Below are 19,758 nucleotides of genomic sequence, written 5' to 3' on the forward strand. Positions count from 1 at the left end.
GCTTAATATATACTATTAAAGCTAGCAGTTTTTATTGTAACCTCACTAGAGGTGACATCCATCTACCCAGAAAAGATTTTAAAGCACACTCATATTAAAATCCATATATTTCATTACCAAAAAAGATCATCTCCTGGAGTTTTGAGGTAAAATTCTGAACTGAGGGGATTGGGTTTTGAAGGTGATGCCTCTTAACAGGTAGAAAAAGACCTGAAAATCAGGGGCTATACAATAAAAACTGATAGTTTGGACCCCACAGTGCAGCTAGAGGAAGAATAGTGAGAAGAGACATTCATTAATATTTCCAAGTGAGTAACATCACAGTGATGCTGAGCCAAAATCAAACAAAGACTTCTGGGGGAGAGGGCGGGTCATGAGTCTTAAACTCGGACTAAGCATTGTCCCTGAGGTCTTCATCTCAAGGCTACTACCCTACCCTTGATAAAAATCCCACTTCCTGTTATCTAGAGGTTAATTGGAATAAGAGTTTCAGGTCCTTTTGTGCCTTGGCTGGCTTTGAACCTTGATGCTCACATCTCAGCTTCTTGAGTAGCTAGGATTACAGGCGTGAGCCAGTGCGCCCAGCAAAACAAATGAACAGTTTTTAAGTTCATTTGTAAAATTTCTATAGCAGCATTTATTGTGTCACTGTCACATTGTTTCTAGGCCATATATATATATATATATATATATATATAATCATTTCAAGCCGACTTTGTCCCCCACACATTAGATCTCATTATCTCATTATATCTTTCCTCCCCAAAGAATACTTATGAGTTACTTATGAGGAGAACAGCTCAGTGTATATATATATATATATATATATATATATATATATATATATATACTTTTTCCCACACTATCTGTTCTAACTAAATATATCAGAAAATATCATACTCACACTATCAGGTTACCTAGCCAGGAAAAAATAAGATTGTATGTACCTTGGTTTTCTATACTTCACAATTTATTTTGAAAAAATAAGCAGTACTCATATCACATTCCTTCAACAGTTTTTCCATAAAATAATGTAAAATAAATTGCATTTCGATTTTATTCAATCAGTAAATATTAATGGCTTACAAGTAGTTATTTGCTAAGCCAGTTTAGTAACATTCATACTGGTACAATATATGCACTCAGCATATACTATGTGGCAGTTACTACATTAAGTACTTCATATATGTAATAGAGAATGCTAGGTTATGTTTGTTTTATTACTATCTAATTGCTGTCCTTTTCAGGATAAATCAGAAAGTTTACACCATGAAGTGGTAGGTATCTGAGAGCTCACATACTTGTTTGACTCATAAGTTCATGACCTAGTTATTTCAATTCTTGATTATTTACATTCTTATTACTCTCTGTTCTCTTTTTTGTTCTGCTTTCTCTATCCCTCTGTCTCTTTCTTAATATTTCTCTCTTCCTCTCTCTATTTCATCCCACTCATCTTTCTCTCTGAGTATACTTGGTTTTGAACTCAAGATCTTACAAATACTATTCATTTGTCCAGTACTTGAGCCCTCCTTACAGTAGTATTTTTCTCTCTTTCCTTCTTTATTTTTTCCTTTCTTTCTTTCTTTCTATTTTTGTTATGAATTAAATAAAGGAATAGTAATGGAGAAAAACTAAAATGAACAATTTACATGGGAGTGTTAGAGTGTTAGAGTGTTTGTCTGGCATGCACAAAGACCCAAGTTCAATTCCTAGGTATCACATACGTAGAAAAAGCCAGAAGTGGTGCTGTGGCTCAATTGGCTCTAACCTTGAGAAAGCCCAAGGAAGTGATCAGGCCCTGAGTTCAAGGTCAGGAGTGCAGAAAAAAATGCATATGTGCAGTAAGGATTTTGTCCTCTTTCTTTTTCTTCTTTTTTCCTTATGTGTGTGTGTGTGTGTGTGTGTGTGTGTGTGTGTGTGTGTGTGTGTGTGTGAGAGAGAGAGAGAGAGAGAGAGAGAGACAGAGACAGAGACAGAGACAGAGACACAGAGACAGAGACAGACAGAGAGACAGAGAGAGAGAGAGAGAGAGAGAGAGAGAGTAGATCTCAGGGCTTCAAGCTCTTGTTCTTGCTCAGTTTTTTCTTATTCGCTAATTGAAAGAAGACTCTAGTTCCCAGTTCAAGCTCTCTGAAGATAAAAAGTCTAAGGGATTTTTCTGCCCAGGTTGTCTTCAAATTGAGACCCTCATAATTCTGCTAGTATTATAGCTGTGAGCCACTGGGATACAGAACGTTTTGTATTTTCTCACAGTGCTTAGAATAAATGCAGGGATTTGCATGTTCTACAAAAGCACTATCACTGAACTACATCCCAGTCCTAGGAAGATATTTCATAGTTAGGATGCCTGAAGTATTTGAGAGACTATTCTTGATGGGTGCTGGTGGCTTCCCCCCAAATACACTTATGGAAAGACTGTTACCTCTAATCGGTCATCAATTAACTGAAATTAGAACTTTGTTGCTGGTAGGGCTCCAGCCTTGAATAAGAAAGCCAAGGAACAATGCTCAGGTCATGGGTTCAAGCCCCAGTACTTTCACACACACACACATACACACACACACACACACACACACACACACACACAAACACACACACACGGTACTATTTTCCTATTTACTAAATGATCACAGAAAGAGATATAAAGCATAAGACACAGAAGTTATGCTCATGTCTCTTAGATCCACATTTTCTAGAACATCAAAAAATCACAACTATCTTCAGATTATTTCATATTATTTATCATTAATTCATATTATGGCTATTTGTTCATGTCATATTATTCATTATTATTCTTATTATTTCATGCAATAACGTATATGAAGGTAAATTATTTTAATATAATATGTTTATTCTTATTTGCAACACAAAGTGGTCTAGCTAAGATACTATGAAGGCCTCAATCTCTCTTTCATGTGGATGATATTTTGGACAAGAAAGATTTTTTTTTTCAGTTGTGAGATTTGAATTCTTGGCCTGCAGGCATCCTTTAGCCTCTTTGTGTTTAACACTAACCTTCTACCACTTGAGCTATATTGCTCCTTCTGGTTTTTGCATATTTAAAAGCAATTTCATGGTGATTTTTCTGCCCTGGCTTGGTTCAAATGGTGATCCTCAGATCTCAGCCTTCTGAGTAGCTAGCATTGCAAGCATGAACTGCCCATGCTTAACACAAGAGAAAATTTTTGAAACTTAAGTTTTAGCCTCCATTCAACTGGTAGTGACACTGTATTTTTAATGAAAACATAGTTCATATTCTTTCATCTAAAAGCCTTTATAAAAAATGTCTTTGAAAGATAAAATACAGTGTTTTCTTGGCTTTATTGGTTGTATATTTTTCTTTTGTTCATAGCATAAAAGCAATGTGTAGGACTTACACATGTTTTGTTAAGTCTGTACAGTATTTACAGACAAATTTTTCCACATAGAAATTTTGTTTAATTTAAAGAATGGATTTGTTATTTGAAAACCTTTACTTTGCTTCTTGATGAGTATTTCACTCATCCCTATGTATAGAAGGAAAAGAAAATTTCAAATGAAACCAAAGAAAGAAATTCTTGTAAATTTTAGATTTATTTAAAGGATTGTTAGTATTTATAAAAGTTGATGTATTGAACATTAAACCTATAGATATAATAGATATAAAATTCTAATGTATGCTATTTGGCAAAATTGTTAAATAGTTTCTACTATGAGCTCAAATAGTTGATAGTATAACTGTAAGTATAACTGTATATTGAATTGTGTTGACTGAGCCTAAGATTTCAATTTAAGATACTTTTATTTTGGATTTAATTACTTCAAAGGATAGAATATCTTTCCCATACTACTTCAGTATCCAGTAATAAGGAACTATTTTTAATAACTATGCCTTCTTTGTTATCACCTAGGATGGGCACAAGGTAGTATACATAGCCTCTCTCTATCTCACAGCATTTCTCTATCTCACACAAGATATATTTGCTTAAGCAGCTTTAACCCCAATGAGTCACATATTTTTCATAGGAGTTGACTTTTGCCCTAGCACTCCCAAATCAGTTCTCATCTCTTTCGAGTGACAGCATACGCAAATAAAGACATCAGATGCATTGCATGCTCATATAAATGGCCTTCTAAGCATTGGCAAGAAAGTTGTTATTTGTAAGCCAAAAGCAATCTCATAAAAAATTACATAGGATGATAGAGAATTATAGACTATGAGAAAATGTCTTTCATTTAAGCTACATGTTTTAGTTTCTATTTTTGTTAGTTTTGTTTTTGTTTTGTTTATTGTGGCAACTACACCAAATTAATGCAGGTTCTGGTGCCAGGAGACATAAGTATATGAGACTCTTCTCTCCAATTAAATACTAGAGAAAGAGAAGTGGTGCTGTGGCTTCAGGGGTAGGGTAGTAGCCTTGAGTTGTTGAGCTCTGAGACAACACCCAGGCCCAGAGTTCCAGACTTCAGGACCAAAAACAATAACAACAACAAAGAAAGAATCAACAAGTATAAAAATAAAGTGCCTAGTTATATACATTATCACTGAATTGTGATCATACTATATTATGAAGTAAATAATCATAAATGAATGTGCATTATATCTTTAAGTGTATAATATTTTCTAAGGAAGTGTTTGTATGAAAAAACTAAACAGAAACAATAGCGGCTAATGTGGTTTTATAAGAAGGTAAACACTTCCTCTCTTCAAGCAAAAGGTAAAAATAACTAATGCTGTGAGCATCCCTCTTTCCCTCCCCCCCCCGCACCTCTCTCCTTGATTAGTTGGCTAGAATTATTTGCTCACCTTCTTATGCTTTTTCTCTTTTGAGGAGCTTGATTTTCCATTACCTATTTTTACATCATTATCCATCTCTGGGTATGTGTGTTTGTTTACATCTCTCACATTAATCTATTATTTTTCCATAGTTTGTTGTGAATTGATCTCTGTCCTGTGTTCACTTTTGGACATGTAACATATTTCTATGGAATTGGTCAGGGAATGAGGTCTGTTCACGCCATGGTTCTTTTCAATTTATATGTCTGTTTCTGTCCAGGAGACTGTAAATTCTTCCAAGTACCAAGTTATGTTCTGATTTACTTAGTTTATCCCAACAGCTATCAGGCATTCCCCTTATATTACATACCGTATCTATGCAGTCTCCTAATTCAAGATCTATTAAGATCTGAATATTATACCATGACCTTTTACCTAATTTGTCATTTTCATTATTGTTTAAAGTATACTCAGATATTTCTTTAGGGTTCTAGATGCTATATTAAATTATCTGTCTGAAATATTAGGCTTCATCTATCATACATTGGCATGTAAAGGAAATATGGTTTGATATATTTTGTTCTGTCTGCTCCTTGTCTTTGCTTAGGTCTGTTGTTTTTACATTGAGAGCCTCTACATTTTACAAAAAAGAAGGAAGAGAAGAGTCAGGCATAGCCAATGCCTTTAAAGGTCATGATTTTTTGAGATGTGCTTTTGAGTTTTGTTTGGTTTGAGGAAATTGATATGTTAAAAAGTAATATGGCTTATGCCATGGCTTTTGGTATTATGGAAATTTGAAATATTTAACATTGACATAGAGCAATCCCATAAATGAATATACTTTGCTAGGAGTTTGAAATCTGTTCTTCTGGACGCAGAAAAGTACATGGTAAAAAGACAGAACTTATAATGAATCTGTAATAACAGGAAAATGAATGAAAAATTTAGTAAATGGCTGTGTTTGTTATTAAGCATAGCACAAAAAGAGAAAAAATTGATAGAAGTGAAAGAATACTAGTTGTCTATTGTGTCTCCTTATTTTTGCCATCATCATCATCATAATAATTAATTTTTCAGTTTTTTGAAAAGTAGTTTCTATTCAGCAAAGGGGTCTAGGAATACAATGCACAGAAGGTCACTATGACCCCTTTGAACATAATCACCCTTGCCTTCTGACCACTCTGAATTCACTTTTCTAAATTTGTAAGGTATGCATTGGTGTTTTACTGCATTTGCCTAAAGAATGGCAGACTTTATTTATGCACCTCTTTTTCCTTCATGCTACTTTATTAATCTTAATTTAAGAATACTAATGGGACCTACTTTTTAAGATGATTGAAGATTACAAAAATGAAATCTTTACATCATAAGAAATATTGTCTTCAACCAAACTCATTTTTAAACAACCACCTTATCATTGTGATTGTCCAGTAATCAGAAATTAGTATAATTTGAGTTGTTATGAGTCTGATAATGAAAAATACAAGATAAGAAAAGATGGGGAGAAGTCTTGCTTTAAAAATAGGGGCAAAATTTCTCATCAACCAAAAGCAATCTATTAACAGCAGCAATAAAAGCCACCAGAAAGAATCTTCAGATGTGCAAGGCCCCAATATAAGTTAATGAAGAGAACAGACACCGGTCACACTAAACAGTGTCACTTACCTTAAAAAAAATAAAAAACAGTACAAGAGCAAGGACTCGATATTTGCATACCCAATGCAATGGACATAGTATTGGAAATATAAACATAACTACATAGACATAAAAATCTATGACTCTTGGGGCCGGGAGTTTGGCCTAGTGGCAGAGTGCTTGCCTAGCATGCACGATAGACCCAGATTCGATTCCTCGGTACCACATACATACAAAAATGCCAGAGTTGGTGCTGAGGCTCAAGTGGTAGAGCTCTAGCCTTGAGAAAGTCCAAGGACAGTGCTCAGGCCCTGAGCTCAAGCCCAGAACTGGCAAAAATAAATCAATGTTAATAAATTCTTTAATAAAAAACAGACAGAAACTGGCTTTATAAACATTTTGAAATTACTATTAAAATGTAGAATGATCCAAATTGAGTGTATTATTATCAAAGGGACATTTGCTGAAAGATTGATCTGAATGTGGTACTTCCTCCTTTTTTTAGATTTATGAATTTAGTCTAGTCTTGTTAAAAGTTCAGCACTATTATCCAGTTCCTTAGGCAGTAGGAAATTATTAATAACTAGGGAAATATTATTGAAATCTTGGGAGGGAAAGGATGACTTCTCTTTCTGTCATAAAAATTTGAGGAAGTAGTAATTGTCCCCCTATATAGTGTAACAATTACTAAAGGTCTCCTTTTCACACAATGTTGGCCAAAATGTTCAACCACAGCATGAAACATTGGTCTCTTTGCCAGATCAAACTGCACACCTCCATACAAAACAATCCTGTGTCCCTGCAGAAAATTGAGAGGACCCCCAAGAAAGTTGTCATGAGAGATTTCAAACAGATTACAAGTTTCAGCAGGAGTATCAAGCAATTCAACTATAGCTGTAGGAGATGTTCATAGTTTAAGTTAGGTCATTGCATGTCCCTTGCTTTGCTTTCTGTCCCTATGCATGTGTTCAAAGTACAAAATATGAAATACACATGTCTTCTGAAGTAGTTAGTGACAAGAAATCCTGTTACATCCTTATCTGTGCTTCACCAATCCCAGGTAAAAGGTTAAATATTTTTGAGCCTTTACATGCTAATTATAATGTAGGAGGAATAAAAAGTAGAGAAATAAAAGGTTGAATTTAAACTCCAGTTTGTGCTTTGAGAATATATGACCACCCTGGTTTATTGGGGGACAATAATTACATAGACTGCAAATAATAATAATGTGCTTTACTGATTATTTCAAGAAGGTTGAAGAAAGGACTGTAGAAGATTTCATCCTAAAAGAATACACATATATGCATATAATTAAGAGGATAAGTATATTAAGCTTCATTTAAATGTTACATAATGTATACACTTGTATAAACTTTATCACAAAACCCATTATCATGTTAAAGTTTTGTGTTACTGTTATGTTACATGGTGGCACATTCCTATAATCCCAGGTACTTGGGAGGAAGTTTTGGGGAGGATAGCTTGAGGCTTGCCTGAACAACAACCACAAAAAAAAAACTATCAAGACCACATCTCAACCAACAAATTGGTCATGGTAATACGGTTAACAGGTAGATGGATCTGAAGCTGACTCTGACCCTAGTCAAATATGCAAGACGCTATTTGAAAAATAACAGAATCAGGTGACATTGATCCATTCATTATATTCATAAACTGTGTCTCTCTTACTCTATCATGTAGCAATTTCACAGTTTCTGCTCTGACATTCAGGTCTTTGATCTGCTTTGAGTGAATGCTTGTGCATGGTGAAAGCATGTGGCTGCCCAGTTTTGCCAACACCAATAATTGAATAGACTGTGTTTGATCCACTGTATATCATTGGCTCCTTTGCAACATACAGGTTGACTATAGGTATGTGGTTCTATTTATGGATCTTCTATTCTGTTCCATTGATCTTCTGGTCTACTTTTGTGCCCACACCATGATGTTTTTGTTATTATGGCTCTATAGTACAATTTGAAGTGTGGTATTGTAATACCACCTGCTTTTCTCATTTTGCCTAGAATTGTTTTGGCTATTCTAGGTCTTTTCTTGTTCCATATGAACCTTTGGAATGAATCTTCTATTTCAGTAAAGAATGTCTTTGGGATTTTGATGGGGATTGCATTGAATTTGTATATCAATTTTGGCAGTGTACCCATTTTCACTATGTTGATTCTACCTATCCATGAGCATGGGATGTCTTTCCATTTCCTGGTGTCTTCTTTAATTTCTTTTTTTCTTTTTTTTTTTTTGCCAGTCCTGGGCTTGAGCTCAGGGCCTGAGCACTGTCCTTGGACTCTTTCTCAAGGCTAGAGCTCTACCACTTGAGCCTCAGCACTACTTCCGGCTTTTTTCTTTTTTTTTTTTCTTTTTTTTTTTTTAAGAAGTAAGATTTAGATTATTTTAATTTTTTTTCTTTTTTTTAATTTTATTTTTTTTATTGTAATTAGTAAAAGGGTTACATGATATTTGCCAGATATAAGGTGCATTAATTCACATACATTGATACCCGTTCACATGTCTTGGTACCCGTTTCCTTCCCCCCCCACACCCCCCACCCGTCTTGGTTTTCCCCCCTTCCCTATCAAATTTCAAATATCCAAATACAAATAAATTCAATATATCAGATAACAAAGTGAGATACTATACCAATATGAGATAACCAAGGGACAGCAAAGGAGATGAGAGACAACATAGTACATTAAGGACAACAATCATTCATTATATGGCTTTTGTTTCACTATCCTGGAGGTCCTTTCAATTAGCTTCACATTATATGTCCTTATGTATCTAGATTTTGCTCTATTGCAAATCTCTGCTAGTAGAGCCCAAGGTTTCTACTGATTATGACGAATGAGGGAAACCATTGAGCCTAAGTTCCTTTGAGTCTGGCTTACTTCACTTAATATGATTTTTTCTAAGTCTTTCCATTTCCTAACAAATGGGGCAATGTCATTCTTTCTGACAGCAGCATAGAATTCCATTGTGTACAAATACCACAACTTGTTGATCCACTCATCAACTGAGGGACATCTAGGTTGGTTCCATATCTTTGCTATGGCGAATAGTGCTGCAATGAACATTGTTGTGCTAGTGGGTTTAGTATGTCCTTGTTTCTGGGTGGTTGGGTAAATGCCAAGTAGTGGAATTGCTGGGTCATAGGGGAGTTCTATGTTTAGCCTTTTGAGGCACTGCCACACTGCTTTCCATAGTGGTTGAACGAGTTTGCACTCCCACCAACAGTGTAGTAGTGATCCCTCCTGGCCACATCCCCTCCAGCATCTGTTGTCATTCGTTTTCCTGATCCTGGCCATTCTAGCTGGAGTGAGGTGGAATCTTAGAGTTGTTTTGATTTGCATTTCTTTTATGACCAGAGATGTTGAGCATTTCTTCATGTGTCTATAGGCCATTTTTGTTTCTTCTTCAGAGAAAACTCTCTTTAAGTCTTTGGCCCATTTTTTAATGGGATGGTTGTTACTTTGGAGGTTAGTTTTGGAGTGATTCAATTTTTTGAGTTGTTGATATATTTTAGATATGAGGCCTTTGTCCGTTGTTTGGTTGGTGAAGATCGTCTCCCACTCTGTAGGCTTCCTGATTAGTTTACTAGCTATGTCCTTTGCCATACAAAAGCTCTGCAGTTTAATGCAGTCCCACTTATCCAGCCTTTCTCTGATTTGTTGTGATTCTTGGTCTTTATTAAGAAAGTTTCGACCTGTGCCAAGGAGGCCTAGTGTATCTCCTATTCCTTCCTGTAGAGTTTTCAGTGTGTCAGCTTTTACCTCCAGGTCTTTGATCCATTTGGAGTTATTTCTAGTGCAAGGTGACAAAGAAGGATCCAGCTTTAGTTTTCTGCAGGTGCTTAACCAGTTCTGCCAGCACAACTTGTTGAAGAGGCTGTCTTTCTTCCATTCTATTTTTTTGGCTCCCTTGTCAAAGATTAGGTGGCCATTGGTCTGTGGTTTAATATCTGGGTCCTCAGTTCTATTCCATTGGTTTTCAGGCCTGTTCCTGTGCCAGTACCAAGCTGTTTTGAGAATTATAGCTCTGTAATAGAGTCTAAAGTTTGGAATTGAAATTCCTCCAGCGCTGTTCTTTCTGCTAAGAAGTGTTGTTGCCATACGGGGTCTTTTATTATTCCATATGAAATTTTGGATTGCCTCTTCTATTTCTTTAAAGAATGACATTGGGATGTTGGTGGGTATTGCATTGAATTTGTAGATAGCTCTTGGCAAGATTGTCATTTTCACAATGTTGATTCTTCCAATCCAGGAGCATGGGAGGTTTTTCCATTTCCTTAGTTCTGCTTTAATTTCCTTTTTTAGGGTTTTAAAGTTTTCATCAAAAAGGTCCTTTACATTCTTAGTTAAGCTAATTCCTAGGTACTTTATTTTCTTTGAGGCTATTGTGAAAGGAGTTTCTTTCCTGATTATTGCCTCGTTCCTCTCACTGTTGCCATAAAGGAAGGCAGTTGATTTTTGAGGGTTGATTTTATAGCCTGCTACTCTTCCAAAGCTTTGAATCAGCTCAAGGAGCTTGGGAGTAGAGTCTATAGGATTCTTTAAATACAGAATCATGTCATCTGCAAAGAGGGATAGTTTTATTTCCTCTTTCCCTACTTGGATCCCCTTTACGCTTGCTTCTTGCCTTATTGCACTGGCTAGGAATTCTAGTACTATGTTAAAGAGTAGTGGAGAGAGTGGGCATTCTTGTCTCGTTCCTGATTTTAGAGGGAATGGCTTTAGATTTTCACCATTAAGTGTAATACTAGCAGTAGGTTTCTCATACACAGCCTTTATTACATTGAGGAATGTTCCATGGATTCCTAGTTTCTCCAGAGCGTTTAACATAAAGCGGTGTTGGATCTTGTCAAATGCCTTTTCCGCGTCAATTGAGACAATCATGTGATTTTTGTCCTTGCTCCTGTTGATGTGTTGAATTATATTAATTGATTTGCGTATGTTGAACCAGCTTTGCCTCCCTGTGATGAATCCAGTTTGATCATAGTGTATAATTTTTTTGATGAGTTGTTGTAGACGGTTGGCCAGTATTTTGTTGAGAAGTTTTGCATCGATATTCATCAAAGATATAGGTCTATAGTTCTCTTTCTTTGATGAATCTCTGTCTGGTTTGGGGATGAGGGTTATACTGGCTTCATAGAATGAGTTTGGTAAGGAACCTTCATTTTCAATTTCGTTGAAGAGCTTGAGGAGTATTGGTGTGAGCTCTGCTTTGAAGACCTTATAGAATTCAGCTGTGAATCCATCTGGCCCTGGGCTTTTCTTAGGTGGAAGTTCTCTAATTGCCATTTCTATTTCAGAGCTTGAAATAGGCCTGTTGCTGCTTGCTGTTCTTGTTCCGCGTCTAGGTTCCGCTGCTTCTGCCGTTCGCTGGCCTGGTTCTGGGCTGGTTTGTGCAGCCGTTGGGCTCCTAGCCTGGTGCCCTCTACTGCTGCTGCTTTTTGTGGGTTAGAGCCGGTGCCCGCCCCCACTTTCCCCGCATGGAGCCGGTGCCCTCTCAAGCTGCTGTTCGTGGCTTGGTCTGGCGCGGCTTTCCGTGGCTTTGGGCGAGAGGTGGGGGAGGGGTCCTCGCGTTCCGAATTCTTTGAGAAGGTTGGATGTGAGCTTTATCTGGATTTCTTTTCTGGTTTGAGTCCTTCTCCGTTGCTTTTTGAGTTTGTTTTTGTGGATTTCTTTAGATAGTTGGCTCGTGGGACTCCCTGCTTCTCTCTTTTTGTCAGAGAAAGCTAGGCAGCGTCCCTATTGTCTTGGTGCCATCTTCCTTCTCCCGGCTTTTTTCTATGTATGTGGTTCCGAGGAATCGAACCCGGGTCTGCATGCATGCTAGGCAAGCACTTTAACCACTAGGCCAAACTCCCGGCCCTTTAATTTCTTTTGTTAGGCTTTTATACTTTTCATTAAATAATTCATTTACATTTTTGGTTAAGTTAATTCCTAAGTATTTTATTCTTTGGGGACTATTGCAAATGAGATCACTTTCTTGATTTTGGTCTTCTGTTTGTGTATTGTTAGTGTACAAGAAGGCTACTGACTTCTGAAGGTTAATTTTGTATCCTGCCACTGTGCTAAAGTGGTTTATTAATTCTAGGACTTTGGGAGTGGAGCTTATTCAGTCACTCAAGTAGAGGCTCATGTCATCTGCAAATAAGGATAGTTTAATTTTTCTTTCCCTCTGTGGATCCTTTTGATGTCCTTCTCTTGCCTTATTGCTCTAGCGAAGGGTTCCACCACTATATTGATGAGAAGTGAAGAGAATGTAGTAGTGATTCCTCCTGGCCACATCCCTTCCAGCATCTGTTGTTATTAGTTTTCTTGTTCATGGCCATTCTAACTGGACTGAGGTGGAATCTTAGAGTTGTTTAGATTTGCATTTCTTTTATGGCCAGAGATGTCGAGCATTTCTCTTTTTTTCATATATTCTTTATTGTAATTAATAGAAGGGTTACATTATATTCGCCAGATAGTAGGTGCATTACTTCACATACATTGATGCCCTTTCTCATATCTTGGTCCCCATTTCCCTCCCCAGCATCCCCACCACTCATCTTGTTTTCCCCCCTTCCCTATCAAATTTCAAATAATCAAATACACATATACCCAGCATATCAGATGACAAAGTGAAATACTGTAACAATATGAGATAACCAAGGGACAGCAAAAAGATGAAAGATAAAATAGCACATTAAGGATAATAATCACTCATTATATAGCTTTTGTTTCTATATCCCATTGGTCCTTTCATTTAGCGTCATACTGTATGGCCTTATGTGTCTAGGTTTTGCTCTATTGCAAATCTCTGCTAGGAGAGCCCAAGGTTTCTACTGATTTTGACAAATGAGAGAAACCATTGAGCCTATGTTCCTTTGAGTCTGGCTTACTTCACTTATGCAAACTTGTTCAACTACTATGGAAAGCAACATGGCAGTTCCTCAAAAGACTAAACTTAGAGCTGCGCTATGACCCAGCTATTCCACTACTTGGCATTTACCCAACCGTCCAGAAAGAAGGGCATACTAAATTCACTAGCACAATGATGTTCATTGCAGCACTATTTACCATAGCAAAGATATGGAACCAACCCAGATGTCCCTCAGTTGATGAGTGGATCAATGAGATGTGGTATTCATACATAATGGAATTCTATGCTGCTGTCAGAAAGAACGAATGACATCACCTCATTTGTAAGGAAATGGAAAGACTTAGTAAAAATCATATTAAGTAAAGTAAGCCATTCTCAAAGGAACATAGGCCCAATAGTCTCCCTCATTTGTCATAATCATTAGAAACCTTGGGCTCTCCTAGCAGAGATTTACAATGGAACAAAATCTAAAGACAGTAGGCCAAACAGTATGGCACTAAATGTAAGGACCTCCAGGATAAGGACACAAAAGCCATATAATGAGTGTCTGTTGTCCTTAATGTACTATGTTATTGCGCATCTCTTTTGCCATCCCTTGGTTATCTCATATTGTTACAATTTTTCACATTGTTATCTGATATATTTTATGTGTGCTTCATTGGTTATTTGAAATTGGATAGGGAAGGGGGGAAATCAAGATAAGCGGGGGAGTGTGGGAGGGACCTGGGGACAATGTCATGAGAAAGGGTATCAATGTTTGTGAAGTTATGCACCTTCTATCTGGTGAATATAATGTAACCCTTCTATTAATCACAATAAAAATATTATTAAAGAAAAGAAGTGGAGAGAATGGGCATCTCTGCCTATTTCCTGATTTTAAGGTAAATGGTTCCAGTCTTTCACCATTTAATATAATGCTGGCTGTAGGTTTGTCATATATGTCTTTAATTATTTTAAGTAATCTACCTCTTATACCTACTTTTTTCTAGTGTTTTCAACATGAATGGAAGTTATATTTTGTCATATGCCTTCTCCACATCTAGAGAAATTATCATATGGTTCTTATCCTTAGGTTTATTGATATGATATATTATATTGATTGATTTGTGAACGTTAAACCATCCTTGGATCTTGGGATGAAGCCCACTTGATCATAGTGTATAGTTTTTTAAATTTCTTTCTGGATTCTGTTGGCTAGTATTTTATTGAGGAACTTTGCTTCTGTGTTCATTAGAGAGATAGGTCTGTAGTTTTCTTTTTTTGTTGGGTCTTTCCCTGGCTTGGGGATGAGTGTAATATTAGCTTCATAAAATGAGTTTGGTATTGCTCGTCTGCTTCTGTTTCTCAGAAGAGTTTCAAGACTATAGGTGTTACTTCATCTTTAAACGTCTTGTAGAATTCCACGGTGAAACCACCTGGACCTGGGCTCTTTTTGGTTGGCATTTCCCTGATTGCTTCCACAATTTCATTATATGAAATTGGTTTGTTCAATTTGTTTACCTTGTCATTTTTCAATGCATGTAGCCTAAATTTATTTAAGAAGTCATCCGTTTCTACTAGATTTTCTTGTTTCTTTGAATATAGGCAGTGGAAGTACTTATTCATAATGGATTGAATTTCTTGGATATTGGTTGTCATTGTTCCCAAGGGGTCTCTAATCTTGTTTATTTGAGTCTCCCCTCTCCTTTTTTTGATTAATCTTGCAAGGGGTCTCTCAGTTTCGTTGACTATTTCAAAGAACCAACTTTTTGATTAATTAATTTTAGGTATAGTGGATCTTATTTCAATCACTGATATTTCTGTTTTTATTTTTGTTATTTCTGTCCTTCTAGTTGTTTTAGAATTAACTTTTTCTTGCTCCTCTAGGTGTTTGAATTTCTGTTTTAGGTTATTTACATGCTCTTCTTCTGTCTTTCTAATATGCGCTCCTAGTGCAATAAATTTGCCCTTTAGAACTGCCTTTGCTGTGTCCCATAAGATCTTTGTGATGTCTCTTGATTGTCATTACATTCAAGAAAGTGTTGAATTTCTTCTTCGATCTGATCAGTATCCCAGGATTTCTTCAGACATGTGTTGTTCAGCTTCCAAGCATTTGAATGTTTTATGACATTTACTGCACTGTTCAGAACTAGTCTGACTCCAATGTGATCAGATAGAATGCTTGGGGTTGTATCAGTCCTCTTGTAGCTGTTTAAATTTTCTGTATCAACTATTTTGGGGTGTGTTTCACGTGCTGCTGAGAAAAAATGTATAAATTTTCGCCATTGGATGGAAGACTTTGTGTATATATGTTAAGCCCAAATGGGTTTTGGGGTCATTTAAGTTGATGGTTGACCTGTCATTTGGTGACAGTAGCATATTGAAGTCTCCCACTATTATTGTGTTTGAGTCTCTCTTGTTCTGTATTTCTAAGATAGTTTGCATAATGTATTTGTGTGCTCCCATGTTGGGGGAGTAAATGTTTATAACTATAATATTGTGGGTATGGATTGTACCCTTTACTAATATGTAGTGGCTGTCTTTATCTTTATGTACTGATTTTACTGAGAAGTTAATTTTGTTGGAGATTAAAATTCCTACTCCTGCTTTTTGCCCAGTGTGTTGGAGTGGAAAATTATTTTCCATCCTTTCATTTAGAGTTTGCTTCTGTCTTTGGCAGTGAGGTGGGTCTCTTGGAGGCAACATATGGATGGGTCTTGTTTCTTGATCCAGTCTGCTGCTCTGTGTCTTTTGATTGGATTTTTCAGCCTGTTCACATTTAGGGAAATTATGGAGAAGTGGTCAGTGTCCTTTGTAATTATTTTTACTTCTGAGTTTCTTTCTCTCTCTTTTTTTTCCCTTTTGTGTTTAGTGATTTATATGTAATTGCTTCTTGATGGGGATTCTTGCTGTTCTGCAATTTGTTTTTGATTATTTAATATTTTTTGTAATGCTGATTTAGTGTGCCGTATTCATATAGCTTCTCTTTGGAGTGAAATAGTCTTGTTTCTCCCTCAAAGGTAAATGCTAGTTTTGTTGGATATATTAGTCAGGGTTGGCAGTTGTTAGTCTTCAGGGCATAAATGATGTTTTCCAAGCTTTTCTTGCATTTAGGGTATGCATGAAGATGTCTGTTGTTATTCTGATTTTTCCCACTCTAGTATAACTCTTTGTTTATTTTTGCAGCATTTAAGATCAGCTTCTTGGTATTCGATCTAGTGTTTTTACTATGATGTATCTAGACAAATTCCTTCTAGGATCTTGCCTGCATGGCGTTCTAAAACCTTCAATAATGTATTTTCCCTTTTAATGTTGGGGAAGTTCTCTGCTATGCTTTTGGTGAATAAGGGTTGCATTCCTTTATCAAGGAACTCTTCCCCTTCATTGATCCCTATTATATGAAGATTGGATATCTTGGCTGCATCTGCCCAGTCCTGGGGTTCTCTTTGGTGAATTCTGACTGATTTCTCCAGAATGATGATTCTCTGTCCCAGCTCTTGCCTTCTATCTTCTGTTCCTGATGTCCTATTCTCCATCTCAGACAATCTGTTGCTTAATGTGGACACTGAGCTGATCCTGTCTGCTGAGTGGGTAATCTTTCTTCCATTTCTCTTTTGAATTCGAGGAGCTCCTTGGTCATTTCTTGCTTATGTTCCTGGAATTGCTTTTGTAATTCTACTTTAATCTCTTTAGTAATGTCCATCATCTTTTTGAATAGAGTCATATTTTGTCATTTGTTGGGATGGTTACATCTCTGCTGTCCTTTCACTATTGTTTCCTTTTGGGCTTTTTATGGGTCTTTGATTATTTATATATGTTGTAATTCATCCTTGTGCTTTCTAAGCCATCGAGGACTGTTGTTGTAGGTTTGCTCTGTGGTCTGTAGGTGGTGGTCTTTACATGATTTATTGACTAGTGGTTCTGGGAATTTATATATATATGTGTGGTTCTCAGCCAAATTAGCTCCACTGCTGACTAAGTCAGTGTTTCCAGCTTTTACAGATGTTTGGCCCATTCCCAAAGTCTGTGTGATGCTGAACAGCTAGCTCTTAGCCTAACCAGTGGCCCCACAGTGGGCCATAGGATGGAGTTGTGAAGTTCATTCTCAGCTACCCAGCCGACGGCTAGTTTTCCTACCCTATTCCCAGGGGCAGTGCCCAGCCAAGGGCCAGGCGTTTGGGAATTTCCAGGAGCTCTCAGCTCAACTAGCCCTACTGGATTCTGCCCTGTTTCCATGTGGGGGGGAGGGGCAGCCTAGGACATTGGCTCTGAAGGCAGGGCCACGCCTTTCTGGTTCTCAAAGGGCCAGCTTGGTCCCCACTGCTCTGGTGATAAGATTCTCTGCTTCCTTAGTGCCCAGGCTGATTCTGATCTTGATCCTCACATCTTAGCCTCTTTAGTAGCTAGGATTACAGGTGATCCAGGTGCTTCTGGCTACTTTTTATAATTTTGTAATTAATTTTTTCATATATTTTTATTGTAATTAATAGAAGGGTTACATGATATTTGCCATACAGAAGGTGCATTAATTCACATACATAGATACCATTTTACATGTCTTGGTCCCCATTTCCCTCCCCCCTACACCCACCCCTCATCTTGATTTCCCTCTTCCCTATCCAATTTCAAATAACGAAACACAAATATATCCAATATATCAGGTAACAAAAGTGAGATACTGTAACAATATAAGATAACCAAGGAACAGCAAAAGAGATGAGAGATAACATAGTACCTTAAGAACAACAATCATTCATTATATGGCCTAGGTTTCTATATCCTAGAGATCCTTTCATTCAGCAGCATACTATATGGCCTTATGTATCAAGGTTTTGCTCTATTGCAAATTTCTGCTAGGAGAGCCCAAGGTTAAAGTACCTAGGAATTACCTTAACTAAGAACATAATTAATTTTTTTTGTGCTTCTACAAGTTAAACTCATGGCCTCTACTAATCAGTTCACTCACAAAGTCTTTTTACTTTCATTTTTCTTTTCAGATAGAGTCTATATATGTGATTGGAATGTACTTGAACTTCACATATTCCTGTTTCTTCTTCCTTAGGGGCTTTTAAACTTCAAACATAATTCAAATTAATTTTTATAACCAACTTAAAATTAATTTTATATTTTGTATTTTACATACAAAGTTAGTTTTTATACCAAAACATTCATTACACAAACACCATTAGAGCTGATTTTGTCAGCTCTAGGACATGAACTACATAATAAATACAGAAACTTTGTTTATTCACTGAATGAATGCAATTTACATATACGCAATTTACACATTTTAGCTTTTTTTAAATGTAATTTTTTCATATATTTTTATTTTAAATAAGAGAAGGGCTACATTATATTCACCAGATAGAAGGTATATTACTTATCAAATATTGATACCCTTTCTCATGTCATGGTCCCCATTTACTGCCCTCTCTCCCTCTGCTTATCATGATTTCTCCCCTTCCTTATCTTATTTCAAATAACCAGTTAAGCATATATAAAATATATCAGGTAACAGGGTGAAATATTGTAACAATATGAGATAATCAAGGGACAGCAAAAGAGATGAGAGGTAATATAGTACATTAAAGACAATAATCACTCATTATATGGATTCTGTTTCTATATCCCGGCAGTCCTTACATTTAGCATCATACTATATGGCTTTATGTATCTAGATTTTGTGCTATTGTTAATCTCTGCTAGGAGAGCCCAAGGTTTCTACTGATTTTAACAAATGAGGGAGACTGTTGGGCCTATGTTCTTTTGAGTCTGGCTTACTTCACTTAATATGATTTTTCTTAAGTCTTTCCAATTCCTTACAAATGGGGCAAGGTCGTTCTTTCTGACTGCAGCATAGAATTCCATGGTGTATAAATACCACATCTCGTTGGGCCACTCATAAACCGAGGGACATCTGGGTTGGTTCCATATCTCTGCTATGGTAAATAGTGCTACAATGAACATCATTGTGCTAGTGGATTTAGTATGTCCTTGTTTCTGGACAATTGGGTAAATGCCATGTAGTGGAATTTCTGGGTTGTAGGGGACTTCTATATTTTGTCTTTTGGGGAACTTCCATACTGCTTTCCATAGTGGTTGAATGAGTTTGCACTCCTACTAATAGTGTAATAGTGATCCCTTCTCGCCACATGCCCTCCAGGATCTGTTGTTATTAGATTTCTTGATCCTGGCCATTCTAACTGGAATGAGGTGTAATCTTAGAGTTGTTTTGATTTGCATTTCTTTTATGACCAGAGATGTTGAGCGTTTCTTCATGTATCTATAGAACATTTTTATTTCTTCTTCAGAGAAGACTCTCTTTAAGTCTTTGGCCCATCTTTTAATAAGATGTTTGTTTCTTTGGAAATTGGTTTGGAGTGATTCAATTTGTTTTAAAGAATTTATTAACATTGATTTTTACATTATATTTTAAATGACAAGTTTAACATACAAGTGTTCAAGAAGGGATTCTCTATTTACAATTACTGGGACTTAGTATTTAGAAC

General features: G+C 36.5%; 1 protein-coding gene across 1 annotated transcript in view; it reads left to right on the plus strand.

Moving 5' to 3' along the window:
- Lrp1b (LDL receptor related protein 1B) overlaps positions 1 to 19,758 on the plus strand; it is a 1,652,823-nt gene that overhangs the window by 1,604,400 nt on the left and 28,665 nt on the right. The window lies entirely within an intron of this gene.

Source organism: Megascapheus bottae, chromosome 12, assembly GCF_031878675.1.
Source record: "Megascapheus bottae isolate mThoBot1 chromosome 12, mThoBot2.hap1, whole genome shotgun sequence".
NCBI lineage: Eukaryota > Metazoa > Chordata > Mammalia > Rodentia > Geomyidae > Megascapheus > Megascapheus bottae.